The sequence below is a fragment of the Danio rerio genome, chromosome 3 (assembly GCF_049306965.1).
Source record: "Danio rerio strain Tuebingen ecotype United States chromosome 3, GRCz12tu, whole genome shotgun sequence".
NCBI lineage: Eukaryota > Metazoa > Chordata > Actinopteri > Cypriniformes > Danionidae > Danio > Danio rerio.
In genome coordinates, this window is record NC_133178.1 from 4,162,501 (window position 1) to 4,182,024 (window position 19,524).

The following is a 19,524-nucleotide window of genomic DNA, read 5'->3' on the forward strand; positions in this document are numbered from 1 at the left end:
TCATTCCCACTTCTGTGATGGACCGCTCAATGCCACGCCCACTTCTGTGATAGACAGGCCAATGTCCCGCCCACTTCTGTGATGGAGAGCCCAATGTTCTGCCCATAGCTGTGGCAAACAGCTCCATGCCAAGTCCTTTTATATGATGGACAGATTAATGTCCACTTTTGTGATGGACTCTTCGATGCCCCACCCCTTTCTGTGATCGACCGCTCAATATTACACCCACTTCTGTGACAGACAGCAGAATGCCCCACCTACTTCTGTGTTGGGCAGCTCAATCTCACGCCCACTTCTGTGTTAGGCACTTGTGACTGACACCTCAATGCCCCACCCGTAGTTGTGAGTGACAGCTTAATGTCCCACCTCCAGTTATGATGGACAGCTCAATGTCACGCCCACAGTTGTGACTGAAAGCTCAATGTCCCGCCCATTTTTGAGACTGACAGTTCAATGTTTCACCCACAGTTGTGGCTGACACCTCAATGTCCCGCCCAAAGTTGTGACTGACACCTAAATATCCCGCCCACAGTTGTGACTGACAGCTCAATGTCATGCCCACAGTTGTGACTGACAGCTCAATGTCATGCCCACAGTTGTGACTGACACCTAAATGTCCCGCCCATCGTTGTGACTGACACCTCAATGTCCCGCCCACAGTTGTGACTGACACCTCAATGTCCCGCCCACGGTTATGACTGACAGCTCAATTCCCCACCCCCAGTTCTGATGGACAGCTCATTGTCCCGCCCACAGTTGTGACTGACATCTAAATGTCCCGCCCACAGTTGTGACTGAAACCTCAATGTCCCGCCCACAGTTGTGACTGAAATCTCAATGTCCCGCCCACAGTTGTGACTGACAGCTCAATGTCATGCACACAGTTGTGACTGACACCTAAATGTCCCGCCCACAGTTGTGACTGACACCTAAATCTTCCACCCACAGTTGACTGACACCTAAACGTCCCGCCCACAGTTATGACTGACACCTAAATGTCTCGACCACAGTTGTGAGTGACAGCTTAATGTCCCACCCCCAGTTATGATGGACAGCTCAATATCCTGCCCACAGTGGTGACTAAAAGCTCAATGTCCCGCCCATTTTTGACACTGACAGTTCAATGTCCCACCCACAGTTGTGGCTGACACCTCAATGTCCCGCCCACGGTTATGACTGACAGCTCAATTCCCCACCCCTAGTTCTGATGGACAGCTCATTGTTCCGCCCACAGTTGTGACAGACACCTAAATGTCCCGCCCACAGTTGCGACTGACATCTCAATATCCCGCTCACAATTCAGACTTACACCTCAATATCTCGCCCACAGTTGTGACTGACAGCTCAGTGTCACGCCCACAGTTGTATCTGACACCTAAATGTCCCTCCCCATGATTACGACTGACAGCTCAATTCCCCACCCCCAGTTCTGATGAACAGCTCATAGTCCCGCCCACAGTTGTGACTGACACCTCAATGTCCCGCCCACAGTTAAGAATGACACCTAAATGTCCCGCCCACAGTTATGACTGACACCTAAATGTCTCGCCCACAGTTGTGACTGACAGCTCAGTGTCACGCCAACAGTTGTAGCTGACACCTCAATGCCCCGCCCATAGTTGTGAGTGACAGCTTAATGTCCCACCCCCAGTTATGACGGACAGCTCAATATCCTGCCCACAGTTGTGACTAAAAGCTCAATGTCCCGCCCATTTTTGACACTGACAGTTCAATGTCCCACCCACAGTTGTGGCTGACACCTCAATGTCCCGCCCACGGTTATGACTGACAGCTCAATTCCCCACCCCTAGTTCTGATGGACAGCTCATTGTTCCGCCCACAGTTGTGACTGACACCTAAATGTCCCGCCCACAGTTGTAGATGACAGCTCAATGTCAGGCCCACAGTTATGACTGACACCTCAATGTCCCACCCACAGTTGTGACTGACAGCTCAATGTCCCGCCCACATTTGTGACTGACACCTAAATCTTCCACCCACAGTTGACTGACACTTAAATGTCCCGTCCACAGTTGTGACTGACAGCTTAATGTCACGCCCACAGTTGTGACTGACAGCTTAATGTCACGCCCACACTTGTGACTGACAGGTCAATGCCCCACCCAAAGTTGTGACTGACACCTCTATGTTCCACCCACAGTTGTCACAAATAGCTCAATGTCCCGTCCACAGTTGTGACAGACACCTAAATGTCCCGCCCACAGTTGCGACTGACATCTCAATATCCCGCTCGCAGTTCAGACTTACACCTCAAATTCCACCCACAGTTGATTGACACCTCAATGTCCCGCCCACAGTTGTAAAGGACAGCTCAACGTCCCCTGCACAGTTATGACAGACAGCTCAGTCCGGCCCACAGTTGTGACTGACACCTAAATGTTCCACCCACAGTTGTCACTGACCTCTATGTCCCGCCCACAGTTCAGACTTACACCTCAATATCCCGCCCACAGTTGACTGACACTTACATTGCCCATTACATTACAAACCACAGGAGAGGGCAAATTCTCCAGCAGGATAGCGCTCCTTCTCATACTTCAGCCTCCACATCAAAGCTCCTGAAAGCAGAGAAGGTCAAGCTGCTCCAGGATTGGCCAGCCCAGTCACCAGGCATGAACATTATTATGCATGAAGAAGGATGCATTGAAGATGAATCCACTGCAGCATGACTTTATATTCTATACTGGACATTATTTCTGTTCAGTGATGAGACTTTTGTCTAAGCATTGTCAGACCTTACTGTCCTAACAGGGCCGGAGCAAGCTGAACTGCCGCTCTAGGCAGAGGACGATCACGCCGCCCTCAACCCCATTATGTGAAAACGAAAGTGACCGGTTATGAAAATGAAGTGAGGTGTCGCGGACCTCTATTCTGCCGCCCTATGCGCGGATATAACTGAGGACGCTCGGTTGCTGAGGGAGGGAGGGAGATGTTGCCGACGCTGCTCTCTCTATTCTGCCGCCCTATGTGCGGAAATGACTTAGGACGCGCGGACCTCTATTCTGTCGCCCTATGTGCCGATATAACTGAGGACATGCAGGTGCTGATGGAGGTGACGCTGACGCCGCCCTCTCTATTCTGTCGCCTATGCGTGAATATATCTGAGGACGCAGATGGTGAGGGAGGTGTCGCGGACTAACTGAGGACGCGCGGTTGCTGAGGGAGGGAGGGAGATGTTGCCGACGCTGCTCTCTCTATTCTGCCGCCCTATGTGCGGAAATAACTGAGGACGCGCAGGTGACGCGGACCTCTATTCTGTCGCCCTATGTGCCGATATAACTGAGGACATGCAGGTGCTGATGGAGGTGTCGCTGACTCCGCCCTCTCTATTCTGTCGCCTATGCGTGAATATATCTGAGGATGCAGATGGTGAGGGAGGTGTCGCGGACTAACTGAGGACGCAGGTGGTAAGGGGGTTGTTGCGGACGCCGCCCTCTCTTACTGTCGCCCTAGGTGGCCACCTAGGTCGCCTCTATGGACGCGCCGGCCCTGTGTCCAAATGAAATCCTTCAAAATCAAGGCATGATCATATTTTATTGTGCTCAAATAAGTGTAATCTAGAGGCCTTTGCCTTTCATATAAGCCACTTCATACGCCAAATGATCAACGAAAAGTCCAGTTATTTTTTGTTTTTCATAAAACTTGAATAAGCGACAAGACTTTTGTCAGGTAGTGTAGAGAAGATTCACATCATGCAGGAGCAGACGGCAGATGTGCAGAAACGGTGTCAATCTCAGGTGTCAATATTGACCATCATTTCCTGCAGGTCACTAAACCGGTTTCCGGCTGCAGCAGCTCGTAAACGCACACATCAGGAAACAGCAGAAACATATAGACCTTTTTCATGGCTGCTGCATGGAGAGCGCCATAGCGACCAGCGTCTTCTGGTAGAATGCTAAAAACTTCCGTTCACAGCGTGTACAACTGGTTATTTGCGCTCCGAAAATGGGTTTCAATGACGTTTTTAATGGATAACAGAGTGTTTTTGTGACACACAAATTAAGCCTGATTTATACTTCTGCATCAAGTGACCGGCGTAAACCACGGTGCATGCAACGCATGTGGCTGTGCATTTATACTTCTGCTCGCTGTCTCTGTGGGTCTGCATTAACACTTCTGAAACGCTAGTTGGCAGTGAGGTGTAAATCTTTCTCTGTGTCGAGTTTCTTCGCTGCTTTTTTGCGTTTCCTGAACACTTCCGGGATGTACAAGTGGCTCAAACTCGCTCTTTTTGAGGCAGGAACCGGCGGACGTGCAACAACTTTAACTATGAGGTAAACACAAAACAAAACTTTCCATCCGGAGCTCCTTCACGGGACTCCACACTTGTAAACAATCGCTCGCGCCATTCGCGCGGCTCTCTGTCCCGCCTAGACTTGTCAGCGCTACCATGCCGACCAATCACAGAGCTTGCGCTACGCGTTGTTGCGATGTGTAGTTACAATTTTTGAGAGGTGCACGTCAGTGACGGCGACGGCCACGGCGAAGGGCTATGCGTCAGCGCCGTAGTGTACGCCGGTGTTTGACGCAGAAGTATAAATCAGCCTTTAGAAATGTGTGTGTTAAAGCCGTTATAATCTGTCACATGTGGTTCAAGCGCGAAATACGAGAAAAACGTTCTCCTAGTTCACGTGTCTGCCGTCAGAAATAGTGTGTGTGTGTGCGTTCCCGGCCTGTCAGCTGTTAGCTCAGCGGCTCTTTAACACACACACACAAAGAGAGAGAGAGAGAGAGAGCAAACCAGAGTACTGGCATGAAACTTAACAGGTATGAAAGTCGTGCAGTTTACAAAACTGACCAATAAAAGTCTGTTATTGATCCTCTGCTGGCTGATTTGCTGTTCATTCTAATCGCGAGCCGTTTGTGTTTTATTTCGTGTGTTGTTTTCACCACGGTTTGTGTTTTTCTGTCATTTCGAAATGACACTAGTCTATATTTTCACTTTGTCACAGTTATTAAATCAGTGTGTCAGTGGCACAGTACAGGCTATGTGTGTGTGTGTCAAACATTTTGGTGAACTACATTAGTTTGGGCTGATTATATATTTGAAATAAAGAGAAAACGTTGACTTTAGCGATGACGAGGCTTCATTTAAACTGCAGAAGATGCCGTCTGACATCGAGGGGAAAACGCCTCACAGCAGCTGTTTTCCATCCTATTAGATGGCATTTCTTTAAATGATCAGTCCAGGAGATGCTGCTGATGGACAACAATATTAGTTCAAAGAGGATAAAAGCAGGTAAAATAGATTAAAACTATCGTTTCAAAGCTGTCCAAATGTGACTGTTTACACGCATCAGCTGCCGACCGGAAGTTCTTCGCATTCTCCTTGCGCATACACGCAAGGCATCATGGGTAATTTTGCGCTCCAAGAAAAAGGTCTATACATAACAGATATTAATAGAAACCCAAAGCAGATTCTAAATGATCATGATAATGATCAGATTATGAGTGAAGTTTGCCCTGCGCGCTTGCGTTTTTAAAGAAACTTCTTTACTGCGTAAATCTGACACGCTTCATATTGATAAATAGACGCTGTTTCCCAAACGAATACTGTACACGCCATTTGAAGCGGATGAAAGTCTGGGTGCGTGTTTGAACAGAAATATACACATAATTAATATTAATAACATCTAAAGATGTCAATCTTGTTTTTTTTTTTTTTCAAACACAACTAATTTTGCCCTAAGTGTGGTTTATTCATAAACTAATTTCGAGAGGATCACGTGCTTATAATCAACACGGCTGGCTCCTTGTTAGCTCCGTAATCAGCCCTATTAGATGATTACGGAATCATTATAAATAACCTGAGTTTTTCACTCCAGTTATCTTCGTCTTGAAGCTCCCCCCCTTTCCACCCCTACATCCTCCCACTTTTTCTGATCGGGCAACACGGTGGCCCAGTGGCTAGCACTGTTGCCTCACAGCAAGAACACCGCCAGTCTAACCCATCGGGCCGGTTGGTGTTTCTGTGTGGAGTTTGCATGTTCTCCCCGTGTTTGCGTGGGTTTTCCCCGGGTTCCCCGGTTTCCTCCCACCGTCCAAAAACATAAACCATAGCCAATCGACTAAAATTATCACCCAATACAACCTGAGTTTACACTTCTCACTGTGACAAGCAGGGGAGTTCTCGAGACCTACCTGACCTCGAATTCCCCTCTCGCCCTTCTAACGGGAGGGAGCCCCGGGCTCGAGAATATTACGAGCTCAGGGCTCTCTCCCGGGACAGCATGCCAAATACGTTTTATTGATTATCAGCTAAGTGTGAACTCTTGAAATGAGCATAAAAAGTTAGTAAAGCAGTCGAATGCCTTCTATATGATGTTATTATAATGCATTTTTAAAAGTGACACCTGTTAATGTAATCCAGGGTTTTTCAAAGTCTAAGACAGTGGGCCTCCCTTTTGACACAACTTATCCATTGGCGCCCCCCTCGATCCAAACACGCACGCACAAACACACACACACACACACACTCACACACACATATACATATATACATATACATATATACAGTATATATAAAGACACAGACATGTCAGACTGTTAACTCACTTTTATCATCATTTGCATGAAAGAGCAATTATTTACAGAGTAATAACAAGTATTTTAATATAACGTTTTTAAAACTAGGATGATGGTTCAATATGAATAGAACAGATCCAAGAACTGTCCATCCCAGTCAAAAGTCGAAGTTTAGCGGGTCTCATGCTGTCATTAGCCAAAATATCTTGACAAACCACACATAAAGGTCGTGGTTCATCAGCTGGTCCTGTCCACGTAAATCATAAACTCAAATACTGATCATCATATCGTCGTCTTTTGTGTTTAAGCTCTGAACTTGAAGGCTTTGAATCGGGGGGTCTCAGAAACCGATCCATTGTATTAGCAGGCATATACCTGTATTGGCGGGCTTGCCAAACAGAAGCGAATTTACAGCTATGGCCTTCTGGGTAAAAAAGGTTTTCTTATTTTAGACGTATTATTTTTTTTAGCTTTGTTTAATTAAAATGTTTAAATATAATAAAAATACATATAATAATTAAACTTAATAATTATATTTTTATTATATAATATTTTTTCCCGCACCTCCCCTGACAAGCTCTGGCGCCCCCCTAGGGAGGCGCGCCTCACACTTTGAAAACCCCTGATGTAATCAAACTAAATCTAAATAAAGGAGATTCCTTCGCTGCTCTTTAATCAGAATGTGCAAGTTCTACGGTGAAGAAAAGATTAATGAGATTTGATAACTTGATTCTATTTCTTTATAATAGCTATTCATTTTAATTATCTGAACTCTTTGCTAATTTATTTGCTGCTTTTGTATATTCTTTATTTTTTGTTTTGTAAATGATAAACACCCATACACACTCACATTTACACTAGGGGTGTCACGATTTCGATTTTTAATCGAAATCGATGGAAATTTTGCTCAATTTCGATTATAGAATCAAAAAACAGAATCGTCGATGCTGCCACACCCCCATGTCACGTCAGCTTGGCTTGCCAAGCGGGAAAAAACAGGCTTGTTGAAGTGCTTGTTAAACTGCAGAAGCAGGAGACCCATCGACAGAACTTAAACCCTCTCCTCTTTCAATGAAGTCGCCGGTGTGGAAGCATTTTATATTTCCAGTGAGTTATGTTGACATCGTTCGTGTTGTCGACAAAAAAAAACACAGTTTTGCAAGCTCTGCTATGTACGTATTACGTACGGTTCGTCCGATAGACAACACCGGCATCGCGATCCTCCGCCCGCCCCGTTGCAAATCCGCTTGCGAAAAGTACACACTCAGGCCCTGTTTACACTGTCTTTGTTTTTAAATGGCATTTTAGAACGATTTGACATCCACAGTGGCGTGTAGCATTTCTGAGCAGCCCTCCTTCCTCTCTACCTCTGAAAATGCACATCACGTGACCACACAGACACAGACGCACACACACACAGCCATGCGCTCGAGACAGCAGGTCCAGGCAGTCAGAGCACTGCTTCAATCTTTCACTCACTTGTACTTAGTCATTTTAGCGAGCACCTCAGATACTGTTGGCTGGTTCCTGTTGGTTGTGCGTCTTTTTTTACCGACGCCATTATAACGACACAGATCACTGCCTATTCACGAGTCCCGCAGAAAAAGTGATTGACAGGTGGTGATTATGTGTGTATCTTGCCTTTATTCATTTACTGTATGATTTGTTTATGGGTAAAACAAAGACCATGCAGGTCAGGTAGTTTAAATGGTAGACTACAAATAATTAATTGGTCATTAATTAATTAATTATTCATAATCGAAAATCGAATCGAATCCTGCCTTCAGAATCGAAAATGTAATCGAATCGAGAATATGGAGGTTCGTGACACCCTTAATTTACACACACACTCATACACTACTGCCAATTTAGTCCATCAATTCCCCTATAGTGCATGTGTTTGGAGTTGTGGGTGAAACCGGAGCACCCGGAGGAAACCCACACCAACAATGGGAGAACATGCAAACTCCACATAGAAATGCCAACTGGCCCAGTCGAGATTCGAACCAGCGACCTTCTTGCTGTGCTAACCACTGAGCCACCGCACCGCCCTTAAAAATAAAAATAGAAATCAAAAAAGTGGTGCGGCGTCCAACATCCTTTCCTTTCCTGTTAAGTTTCTCACCTGACTTTACATATCACGTGTGTGCTGAGTGTGTACTCTGACATCACTTCCTGTGTGTATCCTGTGGTTTTCACATTCAGTCATGATGACGGATGGCTCGCTGAGAGACTGCCCGCACGCTTCGGGATTTACTGCAGAACAGGAAGGGATAATAATTCAGCGAATTCTATTAAAAGTAAAGCTGATTACGTTTATATGATCTCTCTCTCTCTCTCGTGATTAATGTTTGCCTTTTACCTATTATTTGGGTCAGAGTCCCACGTAAGACTCGCCCAATAATGACTATTCTGCCATTGACTGACCTTTATTTTGCAGCATATGAAGCGTTTCTTTAAATTCAGACCACATGGTGTGAGCATAAATCACTTATCTGTCATTTTGATTTATTTGTTTGCATCATTACAGCTGGCATTGACCACACACTTTCTGCATCATACAGGCTTCAGTCATACTATTTTGGAAAAATATAAGGCTGACTGAATTTACACACAACTTTCCCTTATTTAATTGAATTTATTTTCTCACGCTCTGTTCATGGCACATTCACACACATTCATACACTACGGTCAATTTATAATATTATTATAATATAATATTGAATATTTTATTTTATAATTGATACTATATTCAATTATATATATTCATGAATAGTTAATTAACTCATTAGGAATTAATTATTTGTAGCCTACCGTTTCAACTACCTGACTCGCATGCTCTTTGTTTTACCCATAACCAAAATTATTAACAAATATATATATATACAAACAGTTGAAGTCAGGATTATTAACCCCCTTCTAATTTTCTTCTTTTTTAAATGTTTCTTAAATGATGTTTAACAGAGCAAGGAAATTTTTTACAGTATTTCCTATAATATTTTTTCTTCTGGAGAAAGTCTTATTTGTTTTATTTCGGCAAAAATAAAAGCAGTTTTTAATTTTTTAAACACTATTTTAGGGACAAAATTATTAGCCCCTTAAAGCTATATTTGTTTTCGATAGTCTACAGAACAAACCATCAATATACAATGACTTGCCTAATTACCCTAACCTGCATAGTTAACCTAATTAACCTAGTTAAGCCTTTAAATGTCACTTTAAGCTGTATAAAAGTGTCTTGTAAAATATTAAGTACTGTTATCATGATAAAGATAAAATAAATCAGTAATTAGAGATGAGTTATTAAAACTATTATGTTTAGAAATGTGTTGGAAAAAATCTGCTCTCCGTTAAACGGAAATTGGGGAAAAAATAAACAGGGGGGCTAATAATTCTGACTTCAACTGTATATATATATATATATATATATATATATATATATATATATATATATATATATATATATATATATATATATATATATATATATATATATATATAACATGTTAACATACATGTAAACGCATGTGATTAATTTGAAATATTTTACGCGTAAAAAAAATTAATGCAATTAACGCAGTTTTTTTTTTTATTTCCTGTTGTGGCCACCGTGTGTTCAACGTGCAAAGAAATATGGATAAGACCAAGGACAGACAGTTTAGTTTAGTCTGCATGAAACCTACAGGAAAATATCAGGCTTTGCTAAAAGGTTGATTATTTTACCAATGATTAGTGTCAGTAGTGGCAGCCTACCAAAAAAAAATCTTTATATTAAAAAAAGGAAACATAAACTGGACCACAACAGTCATAGGGATTGCTCAAATAATATAGCCGAGTTTTTGGCAAGCATCATGTTTATAGTTAGATTGTGTCGTCAGTCATATACAGTTGGCCTATGGGTCTGTTATTTTCACTAAAGAAGATATATTATTTCAGTTTATCACCAGAACTATAGAAACTGGATTAGGAAAAAAAAAAAAAAGTTACATTATCGGCATCAGATCTGTATCGGTCGATACTCAGAATTTTTGGCATTGAGATTAGATCGGTTCCAAAAAATAGTATCGGTGCATCACAAAAAATATGATAGGAAATACTGTGAGAAATTCCTTGCTTTGTAAAACATTATTCCAGAAATAATTGAAAAAATACTAATAATATAATAAATAAAATAACAGGAGGGTGAATAATTCTGAATTTAACCGTAAATGCTTAAGGACGGTAATAAATAAACTGATCAAGCTTCTTCTGTAATCTCACACTTGTGTAGAGTCAAAGGCATTTGCGTCAAGTTTCCTGCACAAATCGACCACGTTTCTCCCAATCGAGGAGGTCAAAATGTGGTCTAATGTTGCCAAAACATTCTGGTCTCACATTACATTTCAGCAGCACTCATATTCTGTTTAAATGTAAACAGACGCTGTTGAGTAGAGCTGCACAATGCTGGAAAAACTGACAATGCCATCATTTGTTCTTTTGCAATATATTATAAAAAATCCACTATTTTAAATTGACTGACATTAATTTGCATGGAAGTGAATTTGCATAATTTATCATTTATTAATTTTCCTTCGGCTTAGTCTCTATTTTAGAGGTCGCCACAGCGGAATGAACCACCAACTATTCCAGCGTATGTTTGTAGAGTTTGACCATAACAATCCAAGTCATGATGGACGGAGAGCTTCACGTTATCAGCTGTGACACTCCAGGGCTTTAGGGCCGCTTCCTGCTCTCCTCGCACAAGACAAACATTTGGACAATTGTTTTAGCGCACCACCCACAGCAGGTTATTGATTTTTCGCGATGAGCTTTAATGCATCTAATGGGCTGCAAAAGAGGGACGCTGCCGGGCTAAAAGGATCATGGGATGGATCTTTCTCCAGCAAACGGGCCTGTTACACACACAAAAAATGCCTCGCAGACAAAATCTCAGTCAGCGAGACGTACAGCACGAGTACACAAAGCAGATGTCAACGCACAAACACAACGCAAACATGCTGAAGGGGATATTCAGCCAAAAATGTTATTTATTCTCCCTCATGCCGTTGTAAACGTTTTGTTGCAGATGAATGAAGACATTTTCTCATACACATATAAAATAGAGTTATTTTAGTATTACTTCGTATGATCGTCGTGACCTGCCCTGCTCTGCCTTACACGTAGCCGTGCATTTATACTTCTGCGCACTGTTTGTGTCGCTCTGCAATAGCACGTCTGAAACACTAGCTGGCAGTAGGTTTTTGTATTCCTCTGTGTCGAGTTTCTTCGTGGGTGTTTTGTTTTTTCTGAACGCTACCTCAACGTACGAGTAGCTTAAACTTGCTCATTCAGCAACAACTTTAATCATAAGGTAAACACAAAATAACAGTTTCCATCTAGAGCTTCTTCACGAGACTCGACACTTGTAAACACTCGCTCAATTGGGCTTGAAGCTCTCAGCACCACTGGTACCAAGCCATCCAATCACAGAGCTTGCGCTACGCATCATTGCGACATGTAGCCACATTTTTTGAGGGGTGCACATCAGCGTTGGCATCAGCCACGGCGAAGGCTATGCAACCACATGAAGGCTGTGCCAATGTTTACGCGTGTGCTTAGCGCAGAACTATAAATCAGCCTTGAGCAGCTGGTGGGTGTTAATAGTTTGTGTTTATCTTTTACATTTTTTTTTAAGAGCAGATCATGTGGATTTTTGCAAAAAACATCTTATTTGCAGTTTGTGGCGTAGCTGTCCTACAATGTAAACAATCTGCAAATATTAATTTACAATGGTGAAGGGCAAAAGGTTGCTGAAGAACTACTGGGAGACTTTAGCTGCTGTCTGGGCTTTCACTGCTCTTCTACTCCTTCCTTTCTTCATGTGTTCAATACTTATTCCCTGTGTCATGTCATTTTACTACACATAACTTCATTTGTAAACTTATTTGTTTTGTTTCCTTGCATATATGGATTTCTTTTGTTGTTACAAACATCTGATGAAAATTTCAAGTCAACAGCAACATCAGAAATATGTTTTCTGAGATAAACGATGATGTGTTTAATACTTATTTTCCTGGCTGTAGATTATCGCCATCGCAATAAATGCCGGAAAATATCGTGATATCAATTTAAGTCCATATATCACCCATCCCTGGTGCAGAAACATTAAAACGAATGTGCACTCTGACTGATAGTCGTGCTCCTTCAGCGTAAACAATCTGCAAAATTGTTCATCTAAAAAGCGAATGATAAATAAAGATACTGTCTTTAAAAATTGGTTCTGAATCACATTAAATAATCAAAATTATTATGACTAATTAAAGTAACTAATTTGCATAATCTCTGCATCGCCGTGACATAAAACATTCTAAAATCGAAATGTTGCTAGAAGAGATACTGCTGTAGTCGGAAGTTTAAAAAAATTTATATTATTTGTTAAATTACTCGGTAGTTGTATTTTATTAACGTCTACCCTTACCCCAACCCTCACAGCAATGTATAAACAGGAAATACACCAAGAATTATTAATATTATTTATTAAATTACTCAAATTGTATTTTATTACGTCTACCCCTACCCTCACAGTAATGTAAAAACAGTAATTATACCAAGTATTATTCATATTATTTATTAAATGAGCCATTAAATTGTATTATATTAACGTCTACCTCCACCTTAACACTACACCCAACCCCCACAGTAACCTAAAAACAGTAATTATACAGAGTATTATTCATATTATTTATAAATTTACTCATTAATTATGACTTTTTAGCGTCTACCCATTCCCCAACCCTCACAGCAATGTAAAAATATAAATTATTGTTGTACAGTTTCACAAAAATGATGCTATGTTGATGCGAGTATCCGCAGCTGTATCCCTTCTAGACTTTACCCTAAAAAGGGCATGTCACTCCCTACATAGAAAGACCAATCAAAACAGATCTGGCCAGCTGACCAATCAGAGTACAGTTAGCTTACTGACGGGGCAGGATTGACTTACAATTGTAACGAAATAATCGAATAAACGACTCTTAATATTAAATGTTTAAAATCTGTTTGAAGTGTTTAAATACAGTGTGAGAGTGGGTATCCAGGAGCACGGTTGAGGTGTGTAAAGTAATAAACAAAATAATAAAAACAGCATGAAAATTAATACTTTTTCTTTAAAAATTCTGGATTTTACTTCTTTTTTTTTTTTAATCGCTTAGTGGGTAGAAATAATTTATCGCCAAAACTATCGTAATAAATATCATATCGTATTGTAAATAATATTGTATCATATTTAATATTGTATCTTATACAAGTTTAAGTCCATATCACCCAATTCTAGTGCCGAAACATTAAAAATGAATGTGCGATCTGACTGGAAGTCTTGCTGTCCTGACTGAGACTCTGAGAAGTGCTGAGTCAGGGGAACTCAGAAAAGCTCTTTAATTTTTAATTCTTCTCTGGGTGAAGCTGAAGCGCTGATGCTACAGACGACCTCGCTGATTTCTCTTAAAGGAGAAAGAGTCCAGAATTACTCCCTTAACCTACATCTGTGCAATTTTCACATTTTATGATCCAGCCTGTGAAAATGGCACAACTCTCAACATTAATATCTGGAGCAAAACTAATAGTTACTATAGATAAAGACTCGCAATTAGCCTTGTATCTTCAACAGCCAAACAAACTGCAAAAACCTCAATACAAGCCATTTACAAATACATTCACTTCACGTTAAAAATCATACACTTATTTGTTGAAGAGACCATATTTTTCAACAAATTGGGTCAATATAAGGGTCTGCACCTGAAGATTTTAAGTTATTCGGCTTCTGATACTTGAAACAGGAATAAAACCTCATGGGAGAGGCCTCTACTCTGAACTTTAAACTAGCGCACAGTTGGCACAACTTTGTTTAGTTGCAACAGTTGTCCCATGCAGAAACGTGGTGTTGCAAAGCCTTTACTATTATTTACCCTGACGAATTAAAGCATGATTTATAGTGAAATCGGTTAACCGTTGCATTCCTACTGTGGATCAGTAAAATTAATTTAATAGTAAAAAAAAAAAAAACCTAGCTAGTACTGTATTTGTTAAACAAATCGATATATTGCTATCTACAAATTGATCGGAATCATCCCAAATTTTATTTTGTTAATATCGGCACCGATATCAGACAAAACAATCCCATTAGCGCATCCCTAATTATCATTATACATTGTATTAATGAATATCAGATTCAACACATCTTAATGTTATATTGTCAAAAATGTTAAATGAATTAAATAGTAAAAAAATAGCTAGTACTGTATAGTATTCTTTGTAATTTACTAATACCACTATTTATGAATTCATTGTTATTGCCCCAATTTTTTTTTTCTAATATCGGAACCAATATCTGACAAAATAATCCTATTAGTGCACCACTAATTATCATAATTTATTAAATTTGTATGAATATCGGTACATCGGTATCTACCAGTTTATCTGTATTACCCTAAATTTTATTTTATTAATATCGGTACCGATATCGGACAAAACAATCATATTAGCGCTTCCCTAATTATCAGAAGACATTGTATTATTGTATATCAGATTCGGCATATAAGTAAAGGTTATATTGTATACATTTAATGTGCACTAGATGACCTGCAATATGTACAATTTACATATAGCAAATTTTATTTGTTAAATAAACATTCTAACATACGTCAAATAGCAAAAATAAGCTTATGTTTTTATTTTATTTTAACCTGTGTATTTTTTTTTTAAATATTGTACAGGTGAATGTTGGACATGGAAATGGGTCCATGTTCAGTAAAATGAAATTAATAGTAAAAAAATAGCTAGTGCCGTGTAGTATCTTTTGCAGTTTACCAATATCACCATTTATAAATTTATTGGCATTGGCCAAAATGTTTTTTTCTTATATCGGTACCAATATTGGACAAAATAATCTTATTAGTGTACCCCTAATTATCATATTATATCAAATTTTTATGAATATCGAATTCAGGACATTGACCTCAAATATGTATAATTTGCATATAGCAAACTTTATTTGTTATTGTTTATTCTATTACATGTTAAATAAAAGTTACTGCTATTAAAAGAAATATAGTGTGTTTATTTTATATTAACTTGTGTTTTTTTTTTAAATGTTGCACAGCTGAATGTTATTTGGATCCATATTCAGTATAGTATTGTTTGTAATTTACCATATGGGTATCTACGAATTTATCTGTATCGGTGAAAAAAATGGCAATATCGAAACCAATATCGGACAAAATAATCCTATTAGTGCATTCCTAATTATCATAATATATTGTTTTATTGAATATCCAACTCAGCACATGTCTAAAGGCGGTCATTAAATTACTTCAAATATATATAATTTTCATATAGCAAACTTTGTTTGTTTAATATATTTTATTATGCATCAACTAAAAGTTATGGCTATTAAAAAAAACATTGAATAGCAAAAATAAGTTTTTTAAAGTGTTTTTTTTTTACTAATAATTCTTTGCTAATATCGGTACCGATATCGAACAAAGTAATCCATTAGTACATCCCTAATTATCATAATATATCATATTATTGAATATCAGATTCAGCACACGTCTAACGGTTGTATTGTCAACATTTTGTGTGCACTAGATAACCTCGGTACTAGATAACTAGCTAGAACTGTATCAGTTGCAATTTACCAATATTGTTATCTATAAATTTATCTGTATCGCTCCCAAAATCTTTGCTAAAATCAGTACCGATAACGAACAAAGTAATCTATTAGTACATCCCTAATTATAGTAATGTATCATATTATTGAACTAACTAGAACTGTATCAATTGCAATTTACCAATATCGTTATCTATGAATTTATCGGTATCGCTCCCAAAAAATGTTGCTAATATCGGTACCGATATTGAACAAAATACACCTATTAGTGCATCCCTAATTATCAAAATATATTATATTATTGAATATCAGATTCACCACACGTCTAAAGGTTATATTGTCGACATTTAGTGTGCACTAGTTAACCTCTAATGCAACTCGAAAAATAGCACAATGCTATCATGTATAATTGTTGCTGTTTGTTTTCCCACAATCACAATCTCAAATTACACCTAAAATTGTAATCTTTCTACAAAACACGACAATCGGAGAGAAAACAAATCAATGATTCTTCTAATGTTCTATAAAAACTCTAATAATCTGCTGTTATGAACTGTTAATTATATTAAAATAAAACAGCTTGAAGCAGCAATTTAGATGGCAAACCTCCTTATCTAAAGTAAAGACTATAAATATGGGTAATTTATCCAAAACTGAGCCTGCTTCAGGATTACACTCATTTTGACAGAAGTCATTATATAATGGCATCAGTCCAGTAAATCCTGCAGAGGTTAAATGAGGACAGAGAAAGCTTCACCTGATGTTCATGTGCTTCTGAGTTTGCTTTCATTCTACAATCTAGGAAGGAAAACGTATGTAAAAACACCTCACTAATGTTTTAAGATACGTTATGAAAGTCACTGTTGAAATGTCAGTGTTACATCATCATCATTTTATCTGCATATTCATTTCTTGTTACACAGATGACCCCAAATTTAGTCAGAAACAGAGCTGCTGCTTTCTAAAACTACAAGAAATTAGCATTTGTTCATTGAAATAAAGATGGAATAAAGTAAATATTGGAGTAATATGGTTAATTAAACATAAAAAATGCTGACCATCAATTTAAACAACCAAGAAGAAAACTTTTAAGTGGAAAAAAAGATAAAAGTCAAACAGCTAGAATAAAAAAAAACAAATACAAATTTGCATACAATAAAAATATTACAACTTTGTATACCCAAATTAAAACAAACAAAAAAAAACTTTTCATTATTGTAAAATAATGCTAAAATAACACCCAAAAGGCTGTGTAGGACTATATATATATATATATATGTGTGTGTGTGTGTGTGTGTGTGTGTATATATATATATATATATATATATATATATATATATATATATATATATATACTGTATATTTATACCTGTCTAACTGCTTGTTAAGGCAAATTTCCAATCAGCCAATCACATGGCAGCAGCTCAATGCATTTAGGCATGTAGACGTGGTCAAGATGATCTGCTGCAGTTCAAAGCGAGCATCAGAATGGGGAAGAAACGTGGCATGGAACATGAAATGGCTTAAATGGCCTCCACAGTCTTAAATGGCCTCCACAGTCACCAGATGTCAATCCAATACAGCAGCTTTGCGATGTGGTGGAACGGGAGATTGGCAACATGCATGTGCTACTGACAAATCAACAGAAACTATCATGTTGACATGCTATCATGTCAATATGGAACACAATCTCTGAGGAATATTTCCAGTAGCTTGTTGAATCTATGCCATGAAGGATTAAGGCAGTTCTGAAGGCAAAATGGTGTACCTAATAAAGTAAATACATACACGCACAGAAAATAAAAATGTGTACAATAAAAAATATTAACTATAATACCAAAAAATAATAATCTGTGTACAAAAATCTAAATATTTACTGATTTCAAATTTTAAATCAGATTTCAAAATCATGTCTACACACACACACACACACATTTTATTCTCCTGAGACCCCGCCCATTGACTTGTGTCCTCTGTAGTGGACATTGGCTGCGTCCGAAACCGCATACTTCCATACTATACAATGCGCTAAAATCAGTATGCGAGCCGAGTAGTAAGTCCGAATTCATAGAATTAAAAAATCAGTATGCAAGAAGTACCCGGATGACTTACCCGGTGAATTTGGGTAATCTGCGACACCTGAGCTTCTGTGTGTTTATTTCTGTTCTAACAAAATTTAGGCAACAGGACTTTTATTATAAATTTAGCATGGACTTCATGTGAGTAAAATCACATGACTTCATTGGGGTATTCCATAGAGGGGGGGCAGGGCACATGTCAATCAGGAAGCTCTCATCAAAATTGGATGACAAGGTCAGTGACATAGGATTCTGACTAGATTAATGTTAAGGACATAAACCTGTCATAAATAAGACAATATTCCCAATTGTTGCTAAATGATGTTTGTGATCTATTCAAGTAACAAAATTTGTATTAAAGTGTTGAAAATGTTTTTTAGCTTTGTTTTCTTTCAAACATTTTTTGTTGTCCCACATTATCAAATATGATTGATAATGTGGGACAGCATGGTTTGGGTAATCTGGGACAGTCTTTCGAATGGGAGAAATATGCATTTAGAGACTTTGTAAGTTTAATGAATACAAAGATGGAATGTACAATGTGCTGTACACAAACACACACACATACACACATATACACACACACAAACACACACACACACACACACACACAAACACACACACACACACGCACACTTTTTTAAAATTGGTAAAAATGAGTTTGGCATGCATAAATATGGCAAATATATACTTTTTCAGCCCAAATACATAATGTCCCAGATTACGAAGTGACCTGTCCCAGATTATCAAATTCAGGCAGAATTTTTGTTTTTGACAAATACATACTAATAGGTGTGGCATGGCTCTTCTCAGTATAATATCTATATTATGTTTTCTTAGGTGGTTAGAAAACATCTTAGGGATTTCAGAAAAGTCTAGATTACCTGAATTCACCCGAGTTCCATTCATACTTTTCACGTTCATACTGTATAGACCTTTTTCATGGCTGCTGCATGGAGGGCGCCATAGCGACCAGCGTCTTCCGGTAGAATGCAAAAAACTTCCGTGTACAGCGTGTACAACTGGTAATTTGCGCTCCGAAAATGGGTTTCAATAACGTTTTTAATGGATAACAGAGTGTTTTTGTGACACACAACTTAGAAATGTGTGTGTTAAAGCCGTTATAATCTGTCACATGTGTTTCAAGCGCGTCAGAAATAGGAGAAAAACGTTCTCCTAGTTCACGTGTCTGCCGTCAGAAATAACGTACAGTCTGTACAGTCACACATACACAGAGAGAGAGAGAGAGAGAGA

General features: G+C 39.0%; 1 protein-coding gene across 3 annotated transcripts in view; it reads right to left on the reverse strand.

Annotated features, from left to right (window-relative positions):
* Window positions 1-19,524, reverse strand: part of pkn1b (protein kinase N1b) — a 134,000-nt gene that overhangs the window by 93,918 nt on the left and 20,558 nt on the right. The window contains exon 1 of one of the 3 annotated variants that reach the window (XM_073934364.1): window positions 8,672-8,802. The gene's annotated coding sequence lies outside the window, so the exon portion shown is untranslated. 3 annotated transcript variants of the gene reach the window in all.